The following is a 14828-nucleotide window of genomic DNA, read 5'->3' as shown; positions in this document are numbered from 1 at the left end:
TGATCAGGAGTTCACATCGATTTCAAGCTTTCACGAGCAACTGATCATCAATTGATATCTTCGATTGAAATCGTTTTCAGCAATTGGAGGTTTTTTCGGAATCAGATCTTATCCCCTTCATTTGATGATTTTCAACTTCAAAGCCAGATTGAAATAGATTTTTCACCGAAATACGCTTTCATCAAGTTACATAAACCGATGTTAGCAATTGATCATAAGATTCATACCGCTTTCAGTATTTTCAAGCTTCGATTTTGCTTCTTGGTAAGCTCTTTCGACTATTCATCATTATCGTCATCAAATCGAGATCGATTTTCAGCCCTTTAAGCTTTGATTTTTACTCCTAGATCTTAAATTTTCAATCTAATAATGTATATACAAAACAGTTACTCTTCTCTAGCAAATTCTCTTAAACTATACATGCACTCTATGTGTTTGATGAAAATCCTGAATGAACAAAGAGTTTGATGCATCATTCCTCTTGCCCACGACTAATGTCTTCTTTAAGAATTGGAGTATACTTCTTAAAATATGAGTCACAATTGGTATAAAACAATGTAATGTTAACTACTTTTATTATATTTACCATAGTTACGTTAAAACATGTTTTTTTTTGTCAAACATAAAAATACTGGAGATGTCTTTTTAGCATAGTTTGGTTTGAATATGCTCTTCTTATGTTGCAGAAAAGAATTGTGCTAAAGAAGACCATATGCTCTTAAATTTGCAATATGTAAATTCAGGTGCATGATATACATCAGATGTTTTTAGAATATGATCATTATTATAGTTTTTTTTTTTTTTTTTTTTTTTTTTTTTTTTAAATTAATTTTTTTCCATCAAACACAAAAGGTTGGATGTCTCTTTTAGCAATGTTTATTATTCTTATTAATGTGCAGTAAGGGAATGTACTAAGAAAGATTATTAAATTTAGAGTATTTTTTTTCAGTGATTATATTGTGTCTTGTATGATCAATTACATTACATAATACATTATTATGATGTATAATCACTCATAGACTTCATTTTTAGATCTTTGATTGTATCCATACTTGATTCTAATAATTATTTCATTTATGGTTGCAGATAGTTGTAACTGATGAAACTCAACTTGAAAGGAACTTGAATATTTCAAGCTATAAATTTTCAACTACAAGAGTTAAAGATTAATAAATATGTAATAGATTTTATATGTCACAAAAATGTAATATTTTTTATGGTTTTTGGTGCATTGTTACCGATCAAACTATAACATTATTTTGTAAAAATATTCTATATGTACATACAACATATTTTATTCTTTTAGAATATTCTAATTTTATACATGTTTGCAGTTAGCCTATAATTTTTTATAGCAAATAACACATACCATTATTCTATTAGAATAACATACATCTCCTTTTTATAATGACAAACATATAATATTATTTTACTATAATATTGTACATACAGACTTTAATTTTAAGCTTATCTAGTATGTGAAAGATATTACTAACATTATACGACATTAACTACAAATTTCATGTATTATTATTTATAGCATAACCGTTCTTGAACCATAATATCATTTTATTAAGCATTCACCAATCTTTAAACCTTCAGACCATAACTACTGTTTAGCAAAGATTCAATTGTTCATGTTGTTTAAAATATAGAAAACATAGCTGCAATTAAAAAAAAGGATAATCTATATTTATTAACTATTAAACACTGCTAAATATTTTATCAATTCAACAATCGTCATTCCATTTCTTCCCTTTTTGCTCCAAGTTAAGATGTTTTGTTTGATCACATTTTCCAAACTCCAAAAGAATTATTATACATGAACAATATTCCAAAATTATTATTATATATGAACATACAACCTATAAAATTATTCTATCAGAATATTCTACATATACATAATAATTAAGTCTTATTAACATTACATATATTTATAAATTATAATATCATTTTTTTTGTAAAAAGTTCATTACATATAAATCTATAAAAACCAACAAAATTTAACATTATTCTAATAGAATGTTCGAAATGTCAATTTTTTTTGAGACAGTAAGACCACGAGACCACTTTTCTCTAGTAAAATATTCTAATATTTCAGTATTCATAAAAATATAATATATGTAATATTCTAATATTATAATATTTTAAAACATAGAATATTATTCACATAAAATTATTATACATGAAAATACAACCTATAAAATTATTCTATTAGAATATTAACATTATTCTAATAGAATATTATAAATGCACAGAAAACCTATAACATTACTCTATTAGAATATTGTACATGAACTATAACAAAAAATAAACATTTGATCATAAAATGTATGATATTTCAGATTGGTCAAAGCATAACTATTTTTTAACCAGTACTATTATTTTGTGAAACATTCACTGGCCATTGAAACAACCATAGCTATTGTTCAAAACTAAAAAAAGATAACCAATATTTAAACGAACAAAACACTACTATGTCATTCATAATCAAAGACTTTCAAATATTCTAAAAAAATTATTCACGTCCTTCCAGTATGTTTCTTGCATTGATCCATTCCTTCATCATTTTTAATGACCATCCTTATCAACCCTTCCTTATTCCTTTGCTTTGTCAGTTACTTTCTTATGGAATTGGAGTCTGATTGGTCAAAGCATAACTATTTTGTATGCTTCTTATTCTGCAATAAACCTTCTTTACCCAAGTCATTATTTCACATTTCCACTTATTGTTCCAGAATAAATTTCCATCTGTCGCATTAAGAACACATCAGAATCGCATTAAGAACACATCAAAATAAATTTCATTAGCTTTCAATGTGTATCAAACACTAATCCTAGCTACAGTAAATAATTTCAAAAGTATTTAACTGAAACTACAATAAAGAAGTTCATTTCTAGCCCAAGCTATAGTGAATCTGCATTAAACACTAACCATAGCTACAATATAAATTTTAGAAAAGTAATTCCTTAATTAGAATAAATTATTTAACAACTTCCTAAAGCCTATTACAAGAGATGATTTAGAATCTACATTATGTAGAATCTAAATCTGAATATAATATTATCAAACTAAAACATAAATAGATGAATTCAATTATGTCAGGATAGAATAACAAATTCTCAAAATGTATTTTAGTTTTGACTTATCAGAGTAAGCAGTAACATCCGGTTAATCAATAAAATAACATCTCAAATCAAATTTATGAAGTAACACCTAACTTTACAAATCATAATACCTAGAATATTAAGTTACCAAAGACTATTTTACTAATATTTTTACTGGATCATCTAACTTATCAAACAAAGTAACATCTGAGTCAAATTAAGAAGTAACATATTACTTATCAAACTAGAATACCTATAATATCAAATTATCAAATAACATTTCACTAAATATTTACTACATAATCCAAATAGTCAAACAAAATAACATATAAAATCAATTTATGAAGCAAGTTATGTTTGCATAACATTCTATCATTTTCAATAACAATTTTATTGCAGAAAATATGAAATCAATACAGAGTGCATTATGTCGAACACCTAGCGGGCGATCACTAAATTTACCAAACACCTAACTGACACTAGAAGTATGAAACTAATAAGATAAACCAAACAAACTAAGATATTAAATCAAATTATAATTCAAATTCCAAGAATATCTCTACAGATTTTGTGAATAACTTTATTTATGCATAATAACATAGCTTGGATTGTAGATTTATTAACATTGAAATTGTTAACAGCCAAAATGAGTTAATGGAATCATTTATTACCTGATGAGAAGAATCCTTCCTCAACTACGAATCATGAGAAGAAGTAACAGTTGAAGGATTGTCAGAACCATGATTCAAGATCAGAATATGAATTAAAAACGTTTAAAATCAAAATGACAGTGAATCAAAATCGATTTTTAGGGTTTTATTGGGGGTTATGGAAGATCGGTGCAAAGTAGAATCAGAATGAGAAGAAATCTCATAGAAGACACAAACTTAGCGAAATTAACTCTTTTGAGAAACATTGAGTTGATTTGGAGAATGGCTAAAAATGTGGATACGATCTAGGGTTTTGATTTGACCGACTAGGGTTTTCCAAATTAGAATATGTAGAACAAGAATTATTTAGCAGGTTAATTACACAATCTGAACTATAAAGGCTTGAATTAATACATGTTTTGCGAAGTGAAGTAGTGTATAATCATAATATGCTTCTGTAGAATGAGGCATTTCCCTGATTGTTTCAACGTGTTTATCATGGTGAAGTGCAAGCCATATTAAAATCAAAAACAAATTTTTGAATTTAGAAAGAGATGAAAGATTATGAATCGGTTTCTAGGGTTTTGAATGCACAAATCTGAATCGAGATAAAATTTGAGTTTCTGTGAAGAGGGTTTTTTTTGGAGGAAGCAAGATGTAACATGAATAGATATTGAATGACGGTGGATTATTTTGACGGATAAAAGGTATATTGTCAAAACTACCCCTCCGTATCCTTCCTCTAATCCTGAAGTTTGATCAAACTGCAAAATTGCCACCGCCTCTATTGTTTTAATTTCAGTTAATTCTACCCATAGATTATTATAGATTAGTGGTTCAGATTCTGTCCCCATGTCTCACAAAATATCATTGTGTCACATGAACTCAACCCTATATATATATATATATATATATATATATATATATATATATATATACACACCAACGGCTATAAGCATTTAAATCTATTTTTTTTACCCTTTAAAACATCTATAAATACTCATATTTATTTACCTTCAATCAAACTTTCAAACAAATCCTCTACGATATCTATTTTCTTCTTCTTCAAAAAAAAAAAAACCCAATCCCGACAACCAAACCCAAACTTCCGATAGAAGGAAAAAAACTCATGTTTCGAGTTTAAGCACCCATACTTGAAACATTTTTGCTATTGATTCATCATCACAAGGAGTTTATCGTCTCCAACTCGATGCTCCCATTTAATCTCCACTACAATTTCAATACCAAAATGTTAGACAATATTATTCGGTCCAAGTTCCAAATGTTACTCTACAAATGTTTTCAAACTTTGTTGTTTTCCCGATCAACATTCGCCAAATCAACCTCAAACCCAAACCCAACAACAATTCCAACTTGTCGATGAGTTTGATGACTCGTAAGAAGAAGAGATGGTTCCCGAAACTCAACCCACACCACCCCCACAATGACGTAAAGGGAAAAACAAGTGCGCGAGGGTATTGCACAACCGGGAAGACAAAAGCCGACATCATGGTTTCCACAAGAAGAGCTATTGTAAAAGTTTGGGTTGACATTTCTGAGGATTTGAAGATGGGAAATGCACAACCATGAGAGCGTTTTTGGTTTCGCATTTTAGAATGGTTTCGGGAGGAGCAAGAAAAAGATGACGACTACCATACGAAACACCAACTGAATTCGAAGTTTCGAGAAATAGCAAATGGGGTTTCAAAAATAAACGGGTAACCTAAAAACCCAACGAAAAAACGGCTAAGGCGACGAAGAAATACTTCAAGAAGCTTTGCAATTTTACCTTGAGAAAGTCGAAAAACCATTCAAGTGGCACGATTGTTGGAAATTTATTGGTCAAATGTCCTAGGTGGAAAAAATACGAGCGAAATTTTATTTTTGGAGTACAATAATCAAAGCAAACGAAAACGGGCTCTAGTGGTTACATAACTTCCTCTGATGCTCAGGTCGGCCTATATTTAAATCATGATAACGAACTCGAGTTAGAAGAAATTGTCCGCCCGATGGGTATAGACAAAGCAAAGAGGAAGGGAAAATGGACTTCTTCGGGTGCATCGGATTTCAACATAGACGTTGACGAAATGCGGAAAATAGCAGCGTCGTTTGATCAATATAATATTGATTTCTCCGAACGTTTGACGTTCGACAAAGAAAAATAAGAAGCAAGGAAGAAGGAGCGCGCGAAGAGACAAGAAATGGAGGATATGAAGTTGTTGATGGAAAACATCGGCCATCTCTTGAGCTCGTGATAAAGAAGAGGGAAAAAATTATGAAAAAATATTTTTCATAGGTTGTCGTTGATTTGTTTGATTTTTTGTTTGTGTTTTTTTTTATTTATTTATAATTTTTCTACTTTTTTAAATTTGAGGTTTATTGTAATTTTTATTTTAATTAACGAAATGCATTTTATTTTTAATTAAAATTTTTGGTTGTTATTAATTTAAAAATTATAAATCATAAAAATCAATTAATTTTATTTTAAAAAAATTAGGGAATCTTCTCACCCATTCCTTCGGTTTAGGTGAGGGAAAGAAAAATGAGGGAAATAATGATGTGACCCACAAAAAGTGAAGGAAACCCCCCGCTCATACCCTCCGATCTAATGTACATATAATGTTTTACCTAAAAAAGCAATGTGCTTTATTTTTACCTATAGTTATAATTTTTACCTATAGTACTCGTATGTTTTTTTACCCATAATAAAATCGTATGTATTTTGTTTTTTACCCATAGTAATAATGTACATATGTTACTTTATCATTAAAGCAATGTACTTTGTTGGAAAATGACCACATATAATGTAATAGTTAACAAAATGGCATGTTAAAAAAAGTCATGACTTCTTTACCAAAGTGCACCACCTTCTGTCGTAATATGTCAAATTGTTGAAATCAAGATCATATGTAGAAGTTCATGGTCATCACATATAATGAAACTTTACGTAAGCATATTCCAAATATAGGCATGCATAAATCAAACCTATGTCAATTTTCAAAAAATGTATCCTCGTAACAATAGCTTTAATAGATTAAATGACAATTTACATGAAACATATTCATTTTCTAAAAAGGCACCAATCAAAATCAAGTAAATGTGTTAACTTAGTAGTTCTTATGTCTTATGGATAGCACGCCCAGTGGTAAAGGGCTTCTAGCACAGCGGTATGAGGTGGTGCTCACCTTCTTTGAGGTCGATGGTTCAAGTCCCGTGTTGACATATGTGAAATTAGGTGTTAGTTTAGAAATAGATTATATATATATATATATATATATATATATATATATATATATATATATATATATATATATATATATATATATATATATATATATATATATATTTGCAGGCTCAAAAAATAAAAAGCACGCCCAGTGGCATTTAGTGCATCATAAGTGGGAACAAATCATTTTCTTTTATTAATTTTTATTATATTTTTTCTTTATATATTTTGGCCTCTTGTTGGTTTGGTTTTGGATCCGTCACTGGTAGCACCTCACCCTTGCTGCCAAAAATTTGTGTATTAACAAACAAAATTTTACCTGGTATTACAACCCTACATCGATGAAAACAGATATATAATAAAATGAAAAATTAATTTGTAAAAAATCAAATAAGAAAATGATTGTATTTCGTATTTTAGTGACATTTTGTATTGAGAGAAATTATAAAGTTCAATTTTTTTTTCTTTTTTTGGATAAGTTATAACAATTACAACGGTAAAATTAGTTTTGAAATAAAACGATTTATCAGGCTCAATAGGAAAATACATGCACTTTATTAAAATATCATGGATTTAAACGTCCGTATAATCTCATATTTCAATAATATGAAGTACATAAAACATACTTTATATCAATATAAACAAAAAACAGAAAATAGAAAACCAAATTCTGATAACAAAATATATCATGAAATATGTTGGATTGAGACAAAATTATATTATTATTTGGATAAAAATGAAACAGTCAGCAGGATCATCAAAACTCAAACCGTCCACCACTACTGCCCACCTTACCTACCCCATATCTCTCCCTCCCCTTTTCTATTCAGTTTAATATGATGAACTCAATCATCACTAATCATAGATTTTTGCGCCACCATCGATTAATATTTCCACTACCAAGACATGAACAAGAAAGTTGGAGAAATCTAATGTACTAAAACACATTCATTTTTTCAAATCTAAAGAACAAAACACACTTAGCTTTTTCCAGATAATGAACATAAGACATTTATGCAAACTTACTCAAGAACAAGATAAACTCACAAGAATAACCTAATAAACACAGTACAAAAAGGGTTTCCAAATATACAAGTTATACAAGATCAAGACAACCCTTCAATAATGTCGAAAACCCTTTGTGATATGACCACCACCACAGCCAGAAGATATGACCACTGACACCACCATCCGATATGAAACCCTTTCTGGAAAACCCTCCAATCTGAGATCCTTCATCACCTTCAAAAAACAGTAATCAATTCTCTCTATTGGATAAGACGGACAAAGATTTGAAGATATAGGGTTTTGTCGCCATCACCGTGATCTTGTCATTGCTACCGAAGAAGACAAACCAAGTTCTTATACCTAGTGTGGTCTGATGACGATAGGGGTGGCACCGACGGTGGTCTGATAAACCAAATATTTGCAAAAAAACGAACCAGAGTTAGGGTTTCGCCTGATGAAAACTGAAGGGGAAGAGGGTGAGAGACGTCTAAGTGAAAAGTTCTCGATGAGAGGGTGGCGGCTCTGATGAGAGATTACCATATGATATGATTTTTCTGATAGCTATATATTCTTGTAAGGTTATCTCGAATGCACTAAACTCGTAAGAACTCAATGGATTGCCACATCAACATTCCACTAACTATATCATTTAGCTTAGAGCATCTCCAATTGTTAAGTCATATTAGGACTTAAAACAACTGTCACATCATCAATATAATAAATTAACCTATCATTAAATAACCACTCCAGTGGTTAACCTCCTCAAATAGCTTTTTTTATAAAGTTTTTACTAATTTATCCGTATCTGTCTAAAATGTTCTATAAAACCCCCATATTTAATTATTCGTTTTTTAATTGCACGTATTTTAATTTTATTAAAAATATTAGAGTAAATTAAACGAATGGTCCCTATGGTTTGGGGTAATTTGCGTGCTTGATCCCTATCTTGTTTTTTTAACTCGGAAGGTCCCTACTGTTTGTTTTTGTTACGCGCTAGGTCCCTACTATTTGTTTTTATTACGCTCTTGGTCCCTGTCTGATCTAAAAAAATTATTATTTAAATAGGGAAAAATAGTGGGGTAGACAATGTAAGGTTATAGGGTTGGAGTTAGGGGAGTGTTTATTTAAATAAATTAAAAAATCAAGGGGAAAATGATCTTTTTAGAAAAGACTAGAACCAAACGTGTAACAAAAACAAACAGTAGGAACCTTCCAAGTTAAAAAAATAAGTTAGGGACTAAACACACAAATTACCCTAAACCATAAGGACCATTCGTGTAATTTACTCAAACTATTATAATGCATTGTTTCGAAATAAATATATTACAACATATAATGTAATAGTTAAAAAAATGGCATGTTAAAAAAAAATCATGACTTCTTTACCAAAATGAAGTTCATGGTCATCACATATAATGAAACTTTACGTAAGCATATTCCAAATATAGTGATGCATAAATCAAACCTATGTCAATTTTCAAAAAATGTATCCTCGTAATAACAACTTTAATATATTAAATGACAATTTACATGAAACATATTCCTTTTCTAAAAAGGCACCAATCAAAATCAAGTAAATGTGTTAACTTAGTAAGTCTTATGTCTTATGGGTATCATGCCCAATCGTAAAGGGCTTCTAGCGCAGCGGTATCAGGTGGTGGCCACCTTCCGTGAGATTGATGGTTCAAGTCCCGTGTTGACATATGTGAAATTAGGTGTTAGTTTAAAAGTAGATTATATTTATATTTAGGTAAAGGGTTGCACCGAATACATTACTCACTTGCCCAACGTCCTTATTAGCAATAAGGATACCCCTTTTGAAGCTCCTGTCCTCATTCCCAATGGGTATTCCATCCCAGTTGAAGGAAAAGGGGATTGTGTTCTTCCAGGGGGAACAAAAGTGAATGGACTTCTTTATGTTATGGAATTCAAGTGCAATCTTCTTTCTGTCAGTCGTCTTGCTCGCGACCTACAATGTGCCATAACCTTTTTCCCTAATTTTTGTACCATGCAGGGGCTACTGAAGAGGAACTTGATTGGTACGGGGAGATGCCGAGGGGGACTGTACCGAATGAAGATGATTCAAGGAAGAAAGGCTATGACCGCAACCATTGAGACATGGCACAAAAGGCTTGGAAACGCATCAAAAGGGAAGCTTGCTAGAGTTAACTTTCTCAAAACTAGTGTTAATCATTTACAAAGTTTTTGTGATTCTTGTGCGAAAGGAAAACATACGAGATTGCCTTTTCCTTCTAGTTTTATTAAAACAAATGCCCCGTGTGAGTTAATTCATTGTGATATTTGGGGAGGATATCGTGTTCCGTCATATACAAAAGCCAACTATTTTCTTACTATAGTTGATGATTTTAGTAGAGCAATTTGGATATTTCTTCTTAAATACAAAAGTGAGGCAAGTCAATATCTTAAAAGTTTTCACAAGATGATAGAGGTCCAATTTGAAAAGCAAATCAAACGGATTAGGTGTGATAATGGTGGGGAATTTACATCAACTAGCATGCTTGAATTTTACAATGAGAAGGGAATCCTGTTAGAGACCACATGTCCCCATACTCCCGAACAAAATGGGGTTGTGGAAAGGAAGCATAGACACCTACTCGAGACTGCACGTGCCTTAAGGATCGATGCTAACCTTCCTAAGAGGTTTTGGGGAGAATGCATTTTAACCGAAGCTCATGTGATCAACCGTCTCCCATCCAAAGTGATTAAAGACAAAACTCCTTTCGAATTGATCTGGAACAAAGAACCGGATTACAATTCTTTGAAGGTCTTTGGCTGTCTCGCTTACTTTAAAAACACCAATACGAGAGGTGACAAGTTTGAAGAAAGGGGGAAGCCAGGGGTATTTCTTGGATACCCTCCTGGAACTAAAGGATACAAGATTTTTGATCTTGAAACAAGAAAAATAATACTCAACAGAGATGTCAACTTCCACGAAGAAAATTTTCCTTTCAAAAATATTCAAGAAAACAGTGAACATGAAACCGAAGAACCAATGATGTGTCACGATTGTCATTGTCATGATGAGCCAATTTTAACACAAAACAAAAGTCAAAACCCCATAGAGCAAGATGCTCAAGTAGATCATGACCAAGATAGTGAACCAAATGACTCGCATGAAACTCACAGTGAGCATGAAATGGGCAACCTGAGCAATGAAGGGCAGCTAATCAATGATAATCTTGAAACCGATGAGTCTAACGAAGGAACAGAAGTCCTTTTCGAAACAAGACCCACTCGAACGAGTGTCCAGCCTTCGAGATTCAAAGACTTCGTGGTACAAGTTCCCCCTTCGGTCAAACATCCGACATCAACGTCCAATCAGGTTGCCTCTGCGGTATGTCACCCAATTTCCAATTTCGTGTCTTATAATGAGTTTTCCACTAATCACAAAGCTTTTCTCTCGGCCATCTCTAACAATGATGAGCCCAAGTTTTTCAAACAAGCAGCTCAAGACGTTCGTTGGCGTGAAGCTATGCACAAGGAAATTAAAGCTCTAGAGAAAAATGGAACATGGACCTTGGAAGAATTACCTAAAGGCAAACGAGCTATAGACTCCAAATGGGTCTATAAAATAAAGTTCAAACCGAATGGCGAAGTTGAACGATACAAAGCTCGTTTAGTAGCAAAGGGTTTTACTCAAATGGAAGGGGTGGATTATCATGATACATTCGCACCAGTCGCCAAACTCGTTACAGTTCGAACTCTTCTAGCCATGGTTGTAAAAAGGGATTGGATTATCCACCAACTTGACGTAAACAACGCCTTTTTGCATGGGGATCTCGATGAGGAAGTCTACATGAAAATTCCTCAAGGTTTTTCTAAAGAAGGTGAAAGTCGAGTATGTCGTCTAAGAAAATCCTTATACGAGTTAAAGCAAGCTTCACGCAACTCGTATCACAAGTTCACAACTTATCTTTTGAGCTTGAATTTCAAACAGTCCAAGGCCGATCACTCGCTATTCATTTATGAGAACGCAAAAATAACGATGGCTGCTCTCATTTATGTGGACGACGTGATCATTACAGGAAATTGTCTTGATACAATTCAAGAAATAAAGGCGCAACTTGACGAAGAATTTAGTGTTAAAGACCTTGGCCCTCTCAAATACTTTCTCGGCATAGAAGTAACCAAAACTAGCGATGGACTAGTCCTAAGCCAACGAAAATATACATTGGACATCTTAAAGGACAGCGGGAAATTGGGCTGCAAACCGAGTTCCTTTCCTATTGAACAAGGTTTGAAGCTTGACAAAGGTGACAATGAAGCACGTGTCGATGCGGGTCAATACCGCCGTCTGATCGGCCGGTTGTTGTACCTTTAAGCCACACGTCCAGACATTACCTACTAGCCAGTTTGTGGCCGATCCGAGAACCAATCATTTGGAAGCGGCAAACCGTGTCCTTCGATACTTAAAGGCTACACCGGGTCAAGGCATCCTCCTTTCCCGAGCAGGAGATCATGTCTTAAATGCTTATTGTGACGCCGACTGGTTAGGATGCTCTTATACAAGATGCTCACGTACCGGTTACTTCCTCTCACTAGGCGGGGCCCCTATCTCTTGGAGAAGTAAGAAACAGTCTGTTGTGTCGCGATCTTCTGCAGAAGCAGAATATCGAGCAATGGCGTCAACCGTAAGTGAAGTTCTTTGGGTTCGTTGGCTACTTAGTGAATTACGAATTGACACTTCATCACCCACACCCTTGTTTTGTGACAATCAAGCTGCTCGTCACATAGCTAATAATCCGGTTTTCTACGAAAGAACTAAGCATGTTGAGATGGACTGTTACTTTGTTCGTGAACGCGTTGAGTCCAAGGAGATAATTCCCATGCATATAAGCAGCAAAATGCAGTTAGCTGACTTGTTAACAAAATGGCTGACAGCACAACAACTTCAATTTCTTCTTGGCAAGATTAGCATTACCAATTTGCATGCTACATCTTGAGGGTTTATCTTATATTTCGTTGCTATCTCTTCCATACTTAGAGGAGTTATTTACGGGATGTTGTTTATGGCATTCCTTTTTTATTTTAGTCCTTGTATTCCGTTGCAATTAATCAATTGAACAATTTTTCTACTTATTCTTTTCTCTCTCGTTAATTCCATTAAATGCATAACCTAGTGATCATTAAACTAAACAAATGTCAAGATTTAAGAAAGAGATCAGTGGAAATCTAAGATTAATTAGCCAGAATGTATTAGCATTTTACAGTGGACTTACCGGTTCTCACGTCTGCTGCACCTTCTCCTTCTCCTACTACTTTCATATCTTTCTTTTTCATTTTGCCTTTCCCTTCCTCTATTTTTTGAAGCACCTTGTTCATGGTAGTGTCTTGACACTCTTCAATGCAATATCCCAATTCTCTCTTTAAAAATCCATACCATTTCAGATTGTAAAGCATGTAAGAAGTTGCAAAAATTTGTAAGCTTGATCAAAATCTATAGGTTTATCATCCAACTTTTGTTGAGTACTTTAATCTGTTGAATAATATGTTCTCAAGCAAAAAATATAGAGATGGAATGAGAAATTTCGTAGCTAACTATTTGTATTTCATATTGTGGTCATGTGTTTATGAAACAAAGATACAAATTCAAAACAGAAAAACAAAAACAATGCTTGGCGAAATTCAACCTTTGACATCATTAACACCTTCAGTAGAAAGGCAACATGGATGAACCATCTACTTTGGCCACAACTTGCTTACTCACACACTGATAGGTTTAGGTGGATTGCAAAAGCATTAACAACTGGAATCAACTTAAGAAACAGAAATACAAAAAAACATGATGAACACATAAAGTTTATAGGAGTCAAGTTAAAAGAAATTAAAAAGAGGAATGGAGTAGCTTTACCAGATAATTGTTGTAAGATCGAGATCAAACAACCTAGTACATGAGATACTTTGTTCAGTAGAAACAGAAATGCAATGTAGAAATTGCGCTTCAAATCTTGTAAAGTCTTTTAAGTCAAAGAAATTATAGGCAGAGGCAAATTTACCTGGTTTAGGCTTCGATTCAGCTAGAATGATGATGTTTAGAGAGATGACATATTAGTAAAATATCTGATTTAATCAAACCCAAGAAGACCTGCAAAAAGTAAAGAATAAATAAGTCGATAAGTTACTTAAAATATGAGTAAATTAAGGTAAATTTCACCATGTACAACCATGTCAACAACATGTAAAGACCCGGATAATGAGCAGAAAAAAGGTGAAACACAAAACAGAAATTGAGTTTCTCATCCACATTTAGATAAATGTTGATAACCTTATCAATAAAAAGCTGTGTTGGAGAGAGAATATGGAAGTCGAAATCAGACAATTGAAACCAAGTTATATCAAAATCTAACCATAGGAAAATTCATGCCTAAAAAATAGATTAAATCCCAATTCGAACCTTTATAATATTTTCGAAACTTACCAACATAAACTGAAACATGGAATGAAGCAAAAAAAATGCAGATTTGTAGGCCAACTTTCATAGCATGTTAAGTTATTGATTTTTCTCAAGGACGATAGACAAAGAATGTGAATAAGTTGAGTGATGTGCATGGGTTGTATTACAATTTTCCCTTAACTGCTTACTTTATCTAACATTATGAACAAACTAAATATGAGCTAGGTAGAATGAATAAAAAAGATAATCAATATGGGTCAAGTTTAAATAAAGAATTTAGGATTAAATTTACAAAATATGACATGCGAACAAATTTGTAAACTGGAGTTTATATTTGAAATTTGGGATAACTTAAAACTCATGTAGGAAATAATTAAAAAGTTAAAAAAAAAAATTATTAACAAAAAAGAAAAAGACAATA

The 14828-nt window shown here is 32.4% G+C and overlaps 1 long non-coding RNA gene across 2 annotated transcripts; it reads right to left on the bottom strand.

Moving 5' to 3' along the window:
• Positions 1-8019: 8019 nt before the first annotated feature.
• Positions 8020-14322, bottom strand: LOC145033479 (uncharacterized). Of its 2 annotated transcripts, none has more exons than XR_013677585.1 (5): positions 14168-14322; positions 14010-14098; positions 13865-13897; positions 13233-13769; positions 8020-8394 (listed from the first exon to the last, which is right to left on the bottom strand). It is a non-coding gene; the product is annotated as an uncharacterized LOC145033479 (long non-coding RNA). The 2 variants fall into 2 exon arrangements; XR_013677584.1 differs by having other exon boundaries at positions 14178-14322.
• Between the last annotated feature and the right edge of the window lie 506 nt (positions 14323-14828).

This window comes from Lactuca saligna, chromosome 3, assembly GCF_052625555.1.
Source record: "Lactuca saligna cultivar CGN05327 chromosome 3, ASM5262555v1, whole genome shotgun sequence".
Lineage (NCBI taxonomy): Eukaryota > Viridiplantae > Streptophyta > Magnoliopsida > Asterales > Asteraceae > Lactuca > Lactuca saligna.
The sequence above is the reverse complement of the archived record's forward strand: the minus strand, read 5'-3'. Positions and strand labels throughout refer to the sequence as shown.